General features: G+C 34.1%; 1 pseudogene; it reads left to right on the forward strand.

The window, feature by feature from the left end:
* The first annotated feature begins 208 nt into the window (after positions 1-208).
* On the forward strand, positions 209-2,132 carry LOC149533818 (cleavage and polyadenylation specificity factor subunit 3-I pseudogene; annotated as a pseudogene).
* The last annotated feature ends 14,573 nt before the right edge of the window (positions 2,133-16,705 follow it).

Genomic DNA, 16,705 nt, shown 5'->3' on the forward strand with positions numbered 1-16,705 from the left:
TGATGTTTTCTACAACTATTGGATGTCTAGTCTATGTGTGTTGTCCCAAGACTATCTTTGCTTTCTTGTGAGAAAATAGGAAACAGGTATTGAAACCAAACCAGCATGCCAGCTGATCTCTCATTCCTCACTTTTCATTCCACTTCTCCAAGGCCATATATACTGAATAAGGAAACATTGTGAAGGCTTCAGTTGTGAACTAGCAACCATGAGTACATTGAAGCAGAAGGAATTGATGGTATGGAGAGAGGCAGATCAGTTGATCATCACTTCTCTCAGGGCTGGCAATGAAGTTGGTCATTCCTGTGTTTACATGACCTACAAGAACAAGACTGTTTTGTTTCCATCTGGATCTTGCAGCATCACTTCCTTACTTTTTGGAGAAGACAACTTTCAATGGACGGGTATTCATGACACATGCAACCAAAGCTATTTACAAACTTCTACTTTCTAATTATGTGAAAGTAAGCAAGGTTTCAGTGCTGGATATGTTATTTGATGAGCAAGACATTATTCGATCAATGGATAAGATTGAGATTATTGATTTCCACCATACTCAGGAGGTGAATGGCATCCAATTCTGGTGTTACACAACTGGTCATGTCCTTGGTGCAGCAATGTTCATGGTTGACATTGCAGGGGTGCATGTATTATATACTGGGGATTACTTGCGTGAGGTAGATCATCACCTTCATGCTGCTGAAACTCCAAATTTCTCCCCTTATGTTTGCATAATTGAGTTGACGTATGGTGTGCAACTTCATTAGCCTAGAGCTGTCTGAGAGAAAAGATTCACTGATGTTGTGTACAGTGTTGTGTCTCAGGTTGGAAGAGTACTCATTCCTGCATATGCATTGGGTCATGCTTAGGAGCTTCTTTTGATTCTTGACAAATATTGGGTAGCATATCCAGAGCTCCATAATATTCCCATTTATTATGCTTCTCCTCTTGCAAAAAGGTGTATAGCTATTTATCAAACATACATCAATGCAATGAATGATAGAATACGTACTCAATTTGAAGGTTCAAATCCATTTGATTTCAAACACATCTTACCTCTGAAAAGCATTGAGAACTTTGAGGATGATGGGCCTTCAGTAGTCATGGCTAGTCCAGGTGGCTTACAGAGTGGTGTGTCGAGGCAACTCTTTGATATTTGGTGTCATAATAGGAAGAATGCATGTGTGATTCCTAGGTATGTAGTCAAGGGTATGCTGGAAAAGACTATACTGAATGAACCAAAGGAGGCGACATTGATGAATGGCTTGCAAGCTCCATTGAATATGTAGGTCCACTATATTTTGTTTTTTGTGCATGTTGATTTCAGCCAAACAAGTGCATTTTTAAATGAGCTACATCCACCTAACATAACTCTTGTGCATGGAGAGGCAAATGAAATGGGATGCCTTAAACAGATGCTACTGTCTCAATTTGTAGACCAAAATATGAGAGTTTTGTCACCAAAGAACTGTCAAATACTAGAGATGCATTTTAATGCTGAGAAGATGGCAAAGGCATTAGCAGAAAAGATGCCTGAAGAAGGCAATCAAGTGAGTGGTTTACTGGTGAGAAAAGGTTTCCCATACCAGATGATAGCTCCTGAAGATCATCATGCATTCACCCAGCTTTCAACAGGAACTATTACATAGTGACTATCAATCCCATATAAGGGAGCTTTCTCTGTACTTAAGAGCCATCTCCAACAATTGTACGCGGGTGTAGAAATTTCAAATGATGAAGTTCTGACTCTTAAAGTCCATGGAAAAGTTATAGTGAAGTAAGAAGGAATAGATTATGTCGTGTTACAATGGGTGTTTGACCTCATAAGTGATATGGTGTCAAACTCCATTATTGTAATGATGATGAATTTCAATCCAAAGTCTTCAAGGGCCAAGTCATCTGATTCAGATTCAAAGGAAGGCAAGGTAGAGAAGAATTTTTGTAAAATATTTCAATCATTGGTTTCTTCTTTGTTTGGAGATGTTAAGAAATACGAAGGAAAACTGATTGTCTCTGTCTACGGGATTGTGGCCATGGTAGACCATGCAAACAATACTGTTTACTGTAAAAATGAAAACATGAAAGAACACATCAAAAATGCACTTAATAGAATGCGTAATGATACTCATTAGTTTTCTTCCTTTCCAACATATTTTAAGAGAAGGAACTTTGAGATGCCTTTTGATTATATTCATAATTTTTGTGGGATAAAAAACAAATCAAAAAAGAAAAATCATCAATTTAAAATAATTTATAATAGATTTGTTTAATAATGTCTCTAGAGTGACAATAAACACATATTGTCTCTCTAGAGATAATAGTTTTGATTGAAGATATATTGTCTTCAAAGAGACAAATGTGAAATTGTCTCTTATGAGACAAAATTACTTTTGATAGATATTGTCTTATAAAGACAATATTTAAAGACACTATTTAAAAACATTCAGTTAAATACAAAATTTGCCACGATACAAAACTTTTTTATTGTCTGAGATTAAGACAATTGACCAATAAATTGTCTCAAAAAATGTCTTCATATCGCCCTCTATGTAGTAGTGAATTTGTCCATGGCTTTTGTACCCATCTTTCAACTCTAGCAAATACCTTTTTACAGAAATCTTCAGTCTGAAAATATTTTTTTATGGTCGCCCATTTCCTTTCCATGCTTCTTGGGAAACACACTACTGATGTGATCCATCTGCAATATATGACACTAGATCCCAGTAAGATGACTAACCAGTGAAAAACCATGTGAATATTCACAGTGAATTCTGTCTGCACTACCTCAAACACCAGAATTCCATTGCAAACTGTAATGATCAATGCGACTGATGAGGAGAGCACTGATCTGGCGATTATATATTGAGGATTAGAAGTGCACACTACAATCCATGACTTCACTAATTGGTCTTCGACACTTGGCCAGAATGGTCGTGAATAAGAAATAGAGACTATATAATCTCTCTTTAAAGTAGAATTAGAAAGAATGAGGGGTATCTTATGAGAAACGATTTTATGAATGGAAACACTGGCCAAAGCAGCAGAAACTAGAAGAAGAATCAGGCTTACAAATGCGACTAATAAAGTAACTGTGACAATCAACAATTTTACAACTAATCTAGAGTTGTATATTGCATAGAGTTCAAAGTAGAAATTAACTATAACAAATACGTAAATCTCGTTAAAAAGATGGAGAATCGGTGCTGAGCAAGTTATGATGAGAGCGGCCATGTCAGCCCACAAAAGTAGAGCTGAGGAGCGAGGGCGGGCAAGGCCAGGAAGCATACATCCCATCACCACACAGAGGGAGACCCTCCCAGCCAGAACAACCATTCTTCTAGAAATTGCCTCGGAACAATTTGCAATGTTATTCACACCATGGTACATAAGAATACCATTTTGGGGAAACTGAAAGAGGGCGGATGGCATGTTGAGAAGGGTGAGGAGTAGGAGAGTGAGAGCACCGAGAACGAAAGAATCGCATGGAATCCAGTGTTCTTTTCTCTGGAAAGCCCTCCAACCATCCAATACGAGAAAGGCAATCGCTAGGAGGGAGGCACCAGACAAGCTCACCGACTCTGCAACGCTTGCGGCCTGCAACAATGGCCCTGAAACAAAGTATGTACCGTTGTAAAAACCCCAGCAATTGGTCTCCATCTGGGAAATTTGTGTAATTTGCAGGCATCCGGAACGTTAACTGTTGCCTTGCCGTACCTTCTTTTTTAAAATGATAGAATAAAATACTTATGTGATAGACTTCTTCAAATTCAAAGACGTGTTGAGGCTAATTAGCAAGAAATTCGTCAAATTCAAAGACGCGTGCCGAAACCAAGTATATTATTATATTAAATAATAGAGAAAGGGTGATTTAATCATAGTAAACGATCAAGCAGATTCTTTACCGATATTTGAAAGCGTCCTCAAGTTAGCCGCGTGGGCCCTAAAACTACAACGTTGTTTTCAATTCGCTGGAGGAAATTGTCGCATCTGTGTCATCAAACTGTTCATTTTTCATTTTAATTATGTTTGAATTTGATGCACTCGATTTATTTATTTATTAAGCCTATAGGCTTATTGTGTGTGTTATCAAATTTTTCATTTTTCATTCTTATTGATTTTGGTTGTCTTGTGATGGAGAGTTGGGTGTCTTCCTTGTCTGAGATATTAGGCTATGATGACGATGGAAGCCTCAATGGTGGTTTATATGTTGTTGCCCTTCTCATTGCCTTTGTTGGCTTGTCCTTTGGCTGTGTAGTTACAATTCTCTTTTTGGGAGCCGATGCTTGGAGAGCATTCAAACAGAAGAAACATTGGATTCCAGGGGACTCTCTTCTTCTCGGCGCCCTTTCTCTGCAGCTTCTCATGCTCCTCAACAAACCTGGCCTCGACTTCTCATTCAATGACCACACAAGCTCTAACCCCTTGTTCTACTCTTGCAAGTATCTCAATGTCATTCACGGTGAATGGGTTTTGATTTTGGTTGGAAGAGTCTCCACCTGCGTCTTGATGGGCTGTTTGTTGCCTGGAGTAGCCACTCCTCTCTCCACAACTTTGAGGACTGACATGGCAGCGCTCTTCATCAGTTTTGCACTTGTTTCCATCTATGTCGTTTCTCACGAGCTCTTCATACTTCCTACAGCTTCCGGAATCCCTGGGTATGTAGCATCTTATAATCATTATACTTATGACGACTATCTAGCATACAATGTTTTCGGATGTCCACCAACTCATCGGTGGAATTCAATTTTCATGGAATTGGCAAACGTAATAGTATTAATATCCATGGTAACTTTAGCTCTACTTCTAGGCTGTGCTGCTTTAGCTAGTATCGGTATTCATGAAATTGTATCTCGTAAGATTCCTTTGCTTCTTTCTCCTTTAAAGTTAGGTCTTCATTTGTATCCTCGAGAGATTTTATGGGAAAAGGTTGAAGAACAGGTGCTCAAGTCGTGGATTGTGGTTCGCACATCGAATCCTCAGTACATAATTTCAAGATCAATTCTCTCGTCATCAGTCGCCCTTATTATCACCGTTTGTAATGCAGTATTGGTTGTTGAAACAGCCCGCTGCTCCTACAAAACAAAAGTATTCACATCCGATGACTACGATTTCTTTTACTTCAAAACTCCACAGGACAGTCTCATGAATATATTCGATGACGATTATGTCAAATACTATTATGAAGGGTGTGTACGACCCTCCATATCGATTCCTTTCATCCTTCATTATATGGTAATCTTTGTAGGATCCGCTGTTATATATTACAGATGTGTCACCGCAGCGGTATTCTATCCCAGAGGTGTGCGCTGGAAGTTTTGTAGTATGAGAGGTCGATATTGGCAAATTAAAGATTTCTGGGTAAGCCATTTGCTTGACTTGATAAATGGATCCAAAATGCACAGGTGGGCAACAGCAGAGGAAAGTTATCTCACAAAAGTAATAGTTAGACTCTTGAGAAGCGTGAGATTGTATAAATTACTTCCCCTAATTGTGTGGTTGCAGAGACTTCTGGTTTTCTTCAGCAAAGGGTGTTGGCTATTGTTGGAACTGCTTTTCTCAAACAGTTTTTTTCGTAAGCTTGTAGTGGGTCCAGCATCTGAAGGACTCTATAATTTATATACAGACAATGCACAGGTTGAAACCCAGTTGCAAAGAGATCGTGCCTATGTTAAGTATAAAACAGCTTGTGTAACCATGCAAGGGGAAAGTAGTGCTGGGTTATGGATCGCCAACAAAACATCTATCGAAGAACTAATGAAGCAGTTTCAAAAGGGGGAAGAAGAGGGCAACAGATGCAATGAGTTGATTGCATTGATCGCTGATAAATGCTCCGCTGGCTTCAGCGGCCAAAGATGTATGCAGTCTAGTCATCCCCTTGGATTTGAAGTGGAGTCAGAATTAAATGTCAATCAACGCTCTTGCAAGATGACCTCATTCTCAATAGCAATTCTCATATTTGAGCTTTCCGCATTTATCCATAACGAGGGTGCTACCAAGAATATGGTAGAACGAGCTATGAAAGCTTGCTGTCAAGCATGGAATATCATAGATGTGGTTGAATACTCTGACAGTGAAAAAGCTGCGCTTATAACAGCCGCCGATGAGTTTCTGGAGAAATTCAACATGGAGCGCAAATGGCTGGATCACCGTTTTCCCATGAACGATTCTGCTGATAGATCTCCGGAAGCTGCCAAAGCCGCTGTCGAGAATGTGTTTGAAAGAGGGAAAGAAGTAGCGAATAAATACAAGTCAAGAGCGTGGGAGGAGGTGGCAGCAGCTTACAGCATATGCAGGCTATGTCAAAGAGTAATAAATGAATATGAATTCAACACCGTGGAAGGGGTGTTGGATAAACTGGAAGGGTTGTTGGCAGATGTGATAGGGTCATGCATTGCAAAGGCAGCAGGTGTGATAGCCGAGGATTGTAAGAAATGGGGGACCAATTTGGAGGAAGAACGAATCTGGAAGGCTGCAAAGATAGTCGGAAAAGTGAAAGCCATAACGGAAAAAAGTGGGGTATTGTCAGAAGCATCTCCACGCTCCGACATCGATCAATGGGCCTCTAATAATGGCAGACATTATTTTAAGCGGTATGAAAAATTTCCAACCATGACTATCATTAGATAAACTCTCCTCCTGTTTTCCAGACTAGCTTATATATAGTTATATATATAATAGTCGTTATATATATAATAGGCCAAGAAACGATTCTCACCTGCTATTGGCCATTTGTATTTCTGCCTTGTATTGATCTTTTGCATCTTTCTCAATCTTAAATAAGCAACTTTTTTCTTATATATTTTTTTAAATCTTCATATCTATGCTTAGCTTCTGTTGGCTGTATGTCATCCTCCAAACAAAGCATGACAAGTTCCTTATAAGTTAGGAGCATGTAATCTCGGCGATGATAGCTTTGCTAAAATTGCTCGTAATTGTAATTTGGGATATCCCAAATTGGATCCGGGGACCCATTTCATATATTTTATTTGTGACGCAGGTTATTGCAATTTGGGATGCTGTACATCTTGAGCTTAGTTCTGAATTTGTTCCCCAAATTCCTGCCTAGAGAAAGAGCAAGAATAAATCACTCCCCCCCTCCTTTTTAAAAAAATTTGTGTAACTCATAATTCAGAAAAAAATTTGATTATTTAAACAGTGCAAAACAACAACTTTGAAATTATAGAGAATAGGACACAAACATAACAGAATGACTTGCTTACATGGTTCTCCGTACACTAGAGTAGGGAAATCTCTTATTTATATTCTCCACTGCAGCAAAATATGGTTTGTTCTTTTCTTTTATATAAGTGTTTTTAACTATTTGAATATGAAGAGTTAAGAAGCAGATAAAGAGAGAGGAAGAGAGATAATCAAGTGACTATTAGACTTCATAGATGTAATAAACTCTTAAAAAAATCTAATGGATACATATTACATCCAAGAAAATGGTGTCTATGCAAACTATAGTTCTTTAGTATTCTACATATCAAATGGCCTTTGGTATACTAAAATGTCATTTGAATTTTTTAATTTTAATATTCAAATTTGTGTGTAACTGTCCTCTAATCTTTTTTCTAAACACAACAAATTCTTTGGCATATTCTCTTGTTGGGATTTGCTTCTACCATTGTATATGCCTCTCGACATAATTACCATTTCCTCGATGATGAAACGAGAGTCATTTGAAGTTTCATCTTATGGCCAATGATTGTTCGTTTATTCCTTCTTGAATGGAAGATTTCACTATCATTCTTTAATGATTATCTTCAAATAGATCAAATATGGGTTTACAAGCACTTTTTTGTCTCATTTCATTTTTATTTCGAAATTTAAATTTGCAAGTGTATTATTTTGGTGCAAAATTTCAGTATTGTCATTATCGACAAATACATCCCTCATTTTTACATAACTTTAATCTTCAATTCAATTTTTTATGATAGCTATTTAATAATTTAAATTTTCATATGTATTCTACATTTTCATGGAGAACACAATTCTTTTTGAGGCTATTTAATTATTAATAATGAGAACACTAAAATTTGAGTGAGAATTTCATAGACTTGAAGTTTATATAATAAGAGTTACATGTAAGTGAAGTCAGTGCCTAAGGTAGGAGAGTAGAAGAAAAAAATTGTATTGTTGAGTGATGCTCAATGGGTTTCTCCTTGTAGTTTATGGCTTTTGACTTCTCACCATTTAAAAGTTCGTGAAACTTGCAACATCATTGGCAACATGAAGTAGTATTGGAGACAATTTGGCACACGAGTTAAAAAAAAATTGCCCAATCCATAAGGTATTAATTCACTTGGTGGCTTATAAAGATTTGTCATGATCTTAGTGATTCCCTTAGTTGATTTTGTAGAGAAACCAAATGCCAAGGCATCAATGAATTGTCAATGATCTCAGTGATTCCTTGAGTTAAAATTGAAGAGAAACCAAATGTCAAGCCATCAATGCACCCAAGAACTCAATAATGCAATGAATGAACTAATGGTTTGGTTGGGTGATTCATTGAAAGTAGTCTTGGACCTAATTTGTTTACATGGGACTAGGATAGAGTTTACAATATGACATTATATCTCAGATATGAAATGATGTAGCCCTGAAGAATGAATTGATTGAAATATTTTATAAATTGCACAAAAAGTGCATTATGTAGAGTAAGATCTAAAACTAAATTTCACTAGAATTTTCGTTAGATATGAATAATGAATGCAAAGAAATCAAAATAATTTGGTGAAATTATAAAACGCATGTAATTTGCAAGTGTCAAGGTCTAATAAACAACTTTTTCCATCATTTCATTACATAGAACAATGCCTTTGCCAATGTACTCAATGGTTGCATCCTTCGTTGCTATTTAGGGGATTTCCTTCGTGAAACCCCTATTTTGGTATTCATAAGTCCTTCGATAGCTAGTTTTGATTAAAAGAGAGAAAACAAAGGATTTATGCATGATTTAATCTCTTATTATCTCTAATTTATCAACTAAAATCATAACACTTGATGTAGGATGCTACTACTTGAAATGAGATTTCTAATGAGTATGGTTTGTATATATATTGAGTGAGAAATACCAATTTATTTTTCAAGATTAAGTAAACATAGGTTTTATGCCATGTATCAATGTTTGTGTTCAATGCTTATGGAAAAATAGTAAGGTAAGATGATTTTAATGAGAAAAAAAAGTGTTGCACTAGATATTGATTTCATCTTTCTATTTTAAAAATAAAAATAGAAAAAGTGTTAATACATAAAAATGAATTTATGATCTTTATATTGAACCTAAGTATAAATTATAGTTAACTCAACTTTAAAACTTACTAAGATAAAATATATTTGACATAATGAAACTAAACCAATAGTAATCACTAGATATTTGTTTTAGAAAATTATGCTATTTGTAGTGTGTGAGACTATTTAAAAATTCAATGTGTTGTTGAAATTTAGTTTTTTGTTGAAGGAGATGATAAATTAGATACAAAATTTTAAGAAATTTAAACTATATATATTTAGAATTTTCACACAAAATGCTAAAAAGTGTTAGTTTGCATCATCTCAAATTTTGTAATAGTTTAGTGTCCAAATGAAAAGGATTACTTTTAGAATGTTCATTTCATTGTCAAAGTTGGCAAAGTGTGACACACTATTGTGGGAATAGTTTATAGCTCTCACATATATTCACCAAACCCCTTATTGAGAACAAGTACTATCATTTGAAAGCCCTCTTATGGGGCTAGATGTTTCCTTAGGAATATTTCTTAACTCATGGATTTTTTTCTCTAACATTCTTCTTTGTGAGTATTTTCTATTTCCATCTCTCTTTCAGGGAGAGTTAAACCCAATTGCCAAATTTTCTCCTTTCCTCTATTTGCAAGATATTATTTTCAATTTGTACATGGGTATGTATAACCTAGTGGTTAGGACCCATCTTGTTTCACCTATACACATTATCCCTAACTAGGGGTGTTGGTGTATTAAGTGTTGTATAGGTATTAGTCAATTCTTCTCCTAGGTTCTAAACAAATGTGTTACTTAGGTTTACATAAGGACCAAATAAGAACATTCCTAGATTTAGTGGACTACATTTCCAAGATGCCTAGATTCACATATTTGTCCCATACTTGATAGATAAAATCTATCTGTTTTGTGACATTTGTATGATTCTTTTCCATGATGATATCCAACAAAATTCTTAGGGTTAATGGGTCATGAGTCCCTTCTTTTTCCTACCGACACTCTATAGCACCAATAGCTAATCCCTACCACTCCATCTTCTAGGGTAGTTTTTATTTTTAGATCCCCATCAATTTAGTTTTACCTTTGATGATGCCCTATCATTTCTATGGTAGGAAACTACACCTTTTTGTCATGTCTCAATTAGGCCTCCAACTTCCCTAGAATGAAAAATTTTCCACATGTCTTCAATTGCAAGACACTAGGTGTTAAATATTGTGCATAAATCCAATTTCTTTCCCCCCAAATATACTTTGTTTACTCCATAATCGAAGAGGGGGTTTTACCTTTTCTATTTTAGGAAGGGAGGAGTTTCTTTGTCATGCCCCTCCATCTTGTAGCCACATATCTTATGCCGTATGTCCCCCATTGAGGGATATGGAATTCCCTTTGCACAAAATTTCTATTTCTCATATTGCATAGAAAATTGGTGACTAATTGAATGTTTAGCTAAATGATAAATAGTATAATTACTATTAAAATTGATTATATCATTAGACTAAAAGAATGAATAATATAATTAATTGTGAAACTAATCGTATGATGTAGATAATTTAAAAAATTGAATTAAATTAAACTAATTATAAGGGTTAGGTTTGTATGAATTAATGATTTCATAAAAGAACAATTTTAGTCATCTACATTTTATCCCTCTTGATGTGACATGAAAAATTGACATTGTGTCAAAAAATATTTCATTCATTGCAAAGGTAGTGGGTGTGATAGTCAAGGATTGTAAGGAATAGAAGACCAATTTGCAGGATGAATGCATCTGGAAAGCTGAAAAAGGTCACTGGAAAAGTAAAAGTGATAACTAAGAAAATTGGGGTGTTGTTAGAAGCAATTACATATTTTGACATCAATCAATCATTGTCGACAATGGAATTTTAAGGATTACCATTTATTCAATGGTCAAACAAGGATTGTTGACTTAAGTTTCATCTTATGGTCGATGATTGTTTGTTTATTCCTCCTTGAACAAAAGATAAGTTATTGTTGATCTATATTTTAATGTTATTTTTCAATAGATCATATGTATAGTAACTTACGTATCAAATGGGTTTACCAACATTTTTAGTTGTTGTCATAGGCAAGATTTCTTATGCATCCATTAAGATGGTATTAGTTTTATTTGTTGGATCAATGAACTTTGATTTATTTTTTCCTAGTTCAAATTTCTATTAAAATTTTATGAATTAAAACATATTTTAAAATTTTATAATGCAAATTCCTAATCATTTCATTGGCTCTTAGCAATTTAGGCAAGAAGAAACATATTTTTTCTTTAGTGAAATTAGGTTGAAATTAAAAATTGAGGCAGTGGAAAAAGGTTTGGATGGTTGAAAATATTGTTACATATATTTGTGTGGAATAAATGTTTGTTAATGTCATCTCTGTCTAAAACTTTATGCAAAAACCTTCCCATCAGTGGAACAAGTGAATTTTGCATTCATCTTAGACTAAATAGAAGTATAACTTAAAATGTTGGTGCCCAAGTTCACAGAGAAGTAAAATTAGGCAGTAAGGTGCATCTCCTATTTTTGTGCTACTTTGGCCAAGAAGTTTTTTCTTTGTACTAAGTTTCTGGCCTTACTTCTTATGGGTGTTCTTTTCATAGATCTTGAGATTTTTATTTGGATTTCAAGGTTTTGTCAAATAGTTTGAGGGAAAAGGTAGATACTTAGGTATTTTACTGACCTGTATCTTCTAGTGTTGCTCAAGTGTCCATATAATTAACCTTTACATTTTCCCTAAACAACACTAAATCATCTCTACCCTCTAACCCCTATAGTGCTTGCATGAGCATCTCCTTCTTGCGAGAAATTTTTCTCTTTCTATTTTCTTATGGCTCTTAATTTACTGGAATTGAAGGGTTAAATATATTTATTTCAGGGTAAAAGTGCAAAACTATGTCACAATTTGGGATATCTTTGACTGTTATGACCAAACATGTTACAAATGAAAGGGTTTCGGTCATAACCCTATTAGTCATACATATGTGGTGTGTTTTCATGCCAATATGGCAAGTGGGGTTATGATCGAAACCTGTTTGGACAAAACGGTTTTGGAAAAAGTAGTATGAGGTAATGTATATATGCCAAAATCACTTTTGGTAGGTCATTTTCAATGTAGTGGTTTGTAGATTTAGTGGAGCAAGTTAGGGTGTTTTGACTGTAAGAGGTAGGTTCTTTTTTAATTTTAAATTTTTGTTTTGTTAAGTTGTTTTTAGTTATTACATGTTAGTATTAGTTAAATTAATTGTATTTTAAGTGTTTTATTAGTTAGTTATTTAGATTAGTTAATTTTTTATATATAGCTAAATCATATGTAAGATAGAGTACAAATTATCTAAATTAGAAAATCATATGTAGAGTCAAATTTAATTTAATTAACCATAGGTATAGATTTTACATCTGGATAATTATAGTATTGTAATTAAATATCTAGTTAAAATCATTGACATAGACTAAATGTAGATAACTATATAGTTAGATTTAATATTAGTTAATTATAGTCATAGATTAGACCCAGTTAATGTAGATTAATATTATTTAATTGCATTTTAGAAAATATTAACATAGTAAACCTATAGTTTAACATATCAAACATTTAAGATATCTAGAACTAACATGTAGTCAAACATTAGATAGAACTAAACTAGAATAACTTAGTTGTTCAAACTTGGAACTAAAAGTTAACCAATTTCAAAAGATATATAATAAACTAGGTACATCTATATCAAACTTAGAAAACTTGTTTAGATCTATAGCTAAACTTGTTAGAAAACATAGGTACATATACATCTACATCTACATGTGCATATGTTTTGTTCATATACATGAGCTATACATTGTTGACATATAACATGTGTTAAATAAAATGGTCTATATTTTTTAGTTGTTCAACTTAGATAGATATTATTGAATAGTGCATATACATAATGTTGTACATATACATGTTTTAAATGAAACTTAACTTTCAATTATTTTTTATTTACACATGTTTATTTGTATATATGCATGTGAAGATTTGGATCTTCATCATATATACTTGTATCTTAGCTCTCCATTTATAGACACATCATCTTTTTACATCATACATTATGTCATCTAATACTTGAGGTGCACCTACATCCTTAGGGAAGGGTAGTGTTCAGGAAGGGGGTCATAGTGCTAAGTCTCATACAACACGTAGATCAACATCATCTACTAAGGAGAGGGAACATTTATTTAGAGATATGGTTGGTATGTTATCTCATGCTATTGAGTTCCTAGATTATATGCTTTTGACCTCTACCACCCTCCCTAATATGGAGAAGATTATTGCTATGAGAGATGAGTTGTGTTGTATGATTCAGAAGATTGAGTCATACAACCCATATAACAATATTAGTATTGAGACTTTTATTTTTCTCTTGCTCACAATATCATTGACACTATGAAGTTTAGACTGATTGGTATAGAGGTCTCCACCACTATGGTGAAGACCATGTTTCCATTTTATATAGAAATGCCAAGGGTTAAAGTTTATTTGGCTACAAAGTATACAAATGAGCTTGTTGTATCATTTATATATCCCCTCTAGTTAGTAGCACATCATAGATGGCCATAGAAGGATGAGTTTCCTCTCTATTTTTGCAAAAAATTATTTGTAGAATTTCATTTATAGTATGATGTAGATTATATAGAGTTTCTAGGTCATGCTAGGTAGGCCCTCAATAGATGATCTAGGTGGGTCTAGAAGGCCAAGAATTCAACAGTCTCATAATCTCTCAAATTTAGCATCATTGCAAAGAGCTCAAAGAATAGAACCCAATGCAACTTGAATGGGTGAAAAAAGAGCTCGTATGTAGAAGTTACGCTCAGTCAAAGTTCTAGTCAATAGGTAAAACAGAGGCCTAGATAAGGGAGAAAATTAGACCATCTTGAAAGTGGTCAACAATGGATTTCAAATTAAAGAGCACGATGAAAGCTTTCCAATAGCGTTTGTTTCATCAAAAATGGAGATCGAATGTGAAAGTTATGATGGTTTGAAGTTCAGGTAAAATTGTGGATTCTGATGACATCATAAAATTTTAAAGAGAGGGAAAAAATTTAAATTCAAACTCAAATGATTATTTAATTCAAATTAAAGGAATTAGTTGATGGGAGTTGAACTCTCAACCATTGCCTTCCTAAAAGTAAGGCCAACCACTAGGCTATTTATAGCATTTTTGATGTTAGAGGAAGAATTGTTATATACCCACAACAAACAGCCCGCCCATTATTAAAAATAAGGGTTTTTGTTATCTTGTTATAACTTTTAACTCCAAAAATTAGTAAAGGCCAAAATAATAAAAAGGTTAAAGGGGTTAAACGAAAATGTAATTTGTTATGAGGGAGTTAAGGGGGTTATTTTGTTATATCAAATTGGGCTATGTAATTATGGTGATGGTTATATGGTTTTAAGCCATTTTAAGATAAAATAATATATAAAAAGGGGTGTAGTCCTTTTGTAAAGGCATTCTTCATTTAGAGCTTGGAAGGAAAATTTGCACTTGGGAGAAGTTTTTTAATTCTTGAGAGAGTTTGTAGGTGAGATATTATTGTAAGCATGAAGTTATCATCTTTAAGTGCGAAAGAGAGAGACTATAAAGGCTGAAGCTTGGATGTTGTAAAAAGGCATGTTTTTCCTAGCGACATTAGTAAAGTGGTCCTTGAATTGAGAAGCAGACCTAGAGAGGTATTCCTAACTGGATGAACTCTATTATCAAATCATTTGTGTCTCTTCTATCTCTTTCTTATTTCTCTCATTTTTTTAGTTATGTTCTTTATTTTATGTTATTAAACACATTATTAATTTTAACTGTTTAAAGCATAAATCTTCTTTTAATTTCAAAAGTTTAAGATACATAACCATGCATTTACTACAAGGATCAGGAAAGTATATCTGATTGTTAGGATTAAGTCATATTTTTATAGGTCCTAAATCAAATCAATAGACTATCATATAGATTTAGACCTATAGACACCCCTACATCTGCTAATAAATAGGAAATGGTGGGTCCAAACCTTTTGGTCATGTCAAGAGCTCAATAGATGGCTGCTACAGGTATAGATATTCCAGATGATATAGTCAGGTCTCATATCTATCATAGTATTGCCACAATTGCTACATAGTTGTAGGAGATGTCTTCTCAATGTGGCAAATATAGGTTTGGTACACAGTTGTAGGAAATGTTGTCTTCTCAATGTTGTCTTGCAGTACCATTCTGATAGTAGAATCCTCTATCACATGAGTTGATGATGGATATGGTATAGCAGACATACCTTTATATAAGACATTATAGATAGTCACGTGGATTTCTCTTAGTGACACTAGTGGACAAATCAAAGCTATATTCTCTCACATACAATAGAATCATAGGGTTCATAGGGATATGAGGAAATTCTTGCACCTTCTAGAACACCTTCTCCTACTCAGGCCCCTACAACACCCCTCCCCACCTACTTAGGACCCTATAGCACCTCCTACAATAGCACCCCACTACTTAGGCCCCCCACAATATGACACCATATATTTACCACTATGTTTTGAGATGAGACTCTCAACTTAGACACTGACCCTATTTTATCATTACATTATTCAAATATTATTCAGACTGAAAGAGCATTACATGATGCCATGGTAAATATATTTATGTTTAGATTTATTTTGACTGTAATTTACACTTATAAGTTCACATGTACTCGAGTTTAAATACATGCACCTAGAGACATACATATTTGTTCTTGATTCAAAATAATTTGTGTAATGTATACTTGTGTGCTATAAGGTCTTAGTGATAATATGTTGCATTTGTTGATCTTTAGACACTGATAGATCCCACACAACATAAGCCAAAAGTATGTTACAATTTATATATATTTAATATATACATGATATAATGTGTGTACATAATTTTATAAGTCTATTTAAAAAAAAATTCAATTGATACAGGGTTCAAACCCAGATCATAGAGCCTTTTGGGGTCATGGACCGGGAGGGGGATGTGGTTGATCTACGTGTATATTTAGTGAGCTTGTCCTATTTTAGTTGTCCATTTCATTGATATGGAGATATTTCATATGTTATTTTGGATACATTTGATACAAAGACCTCAATGTTTTATATTTTATTTGGATAAATTTGATATGGAGATTTTGATGTTTTATATGTTATTTGGATACATTTGATATGGTATTTTGGAGGCATTTTATATGGTATTTTGGATACATTTTATATGGGTACATTATTCTCCAGAGATATTTCATTATATATACATGTATATGTTATTTCATAGACATATTATTTGGTAGATGTATGTTATGTTGACATGTTACACATGTTCATGTTGAATTTATGTATGTTTTCAATATTCATATTTTTATTAGTGTTTATGTACATGTTATTGATCTTGATATCTTAATCTAAGTTTAATTCACTATAA

This window comes from Cupressus sempervirens, chromosome 10 (assembly GCF_028749045.1).
Source record: "Cupressus sempervirens isolate cs-2001-9-10 chromosome 10, ASM2874904v1, whole genome shotgun sequence".
Taxonomy (NCBI): Eukaryota; Viridiplantae; Streptophyta; class Pinopsida; order Cupressales; family Cupressaceae; genus Cupressus; species Cupressus sempervirens.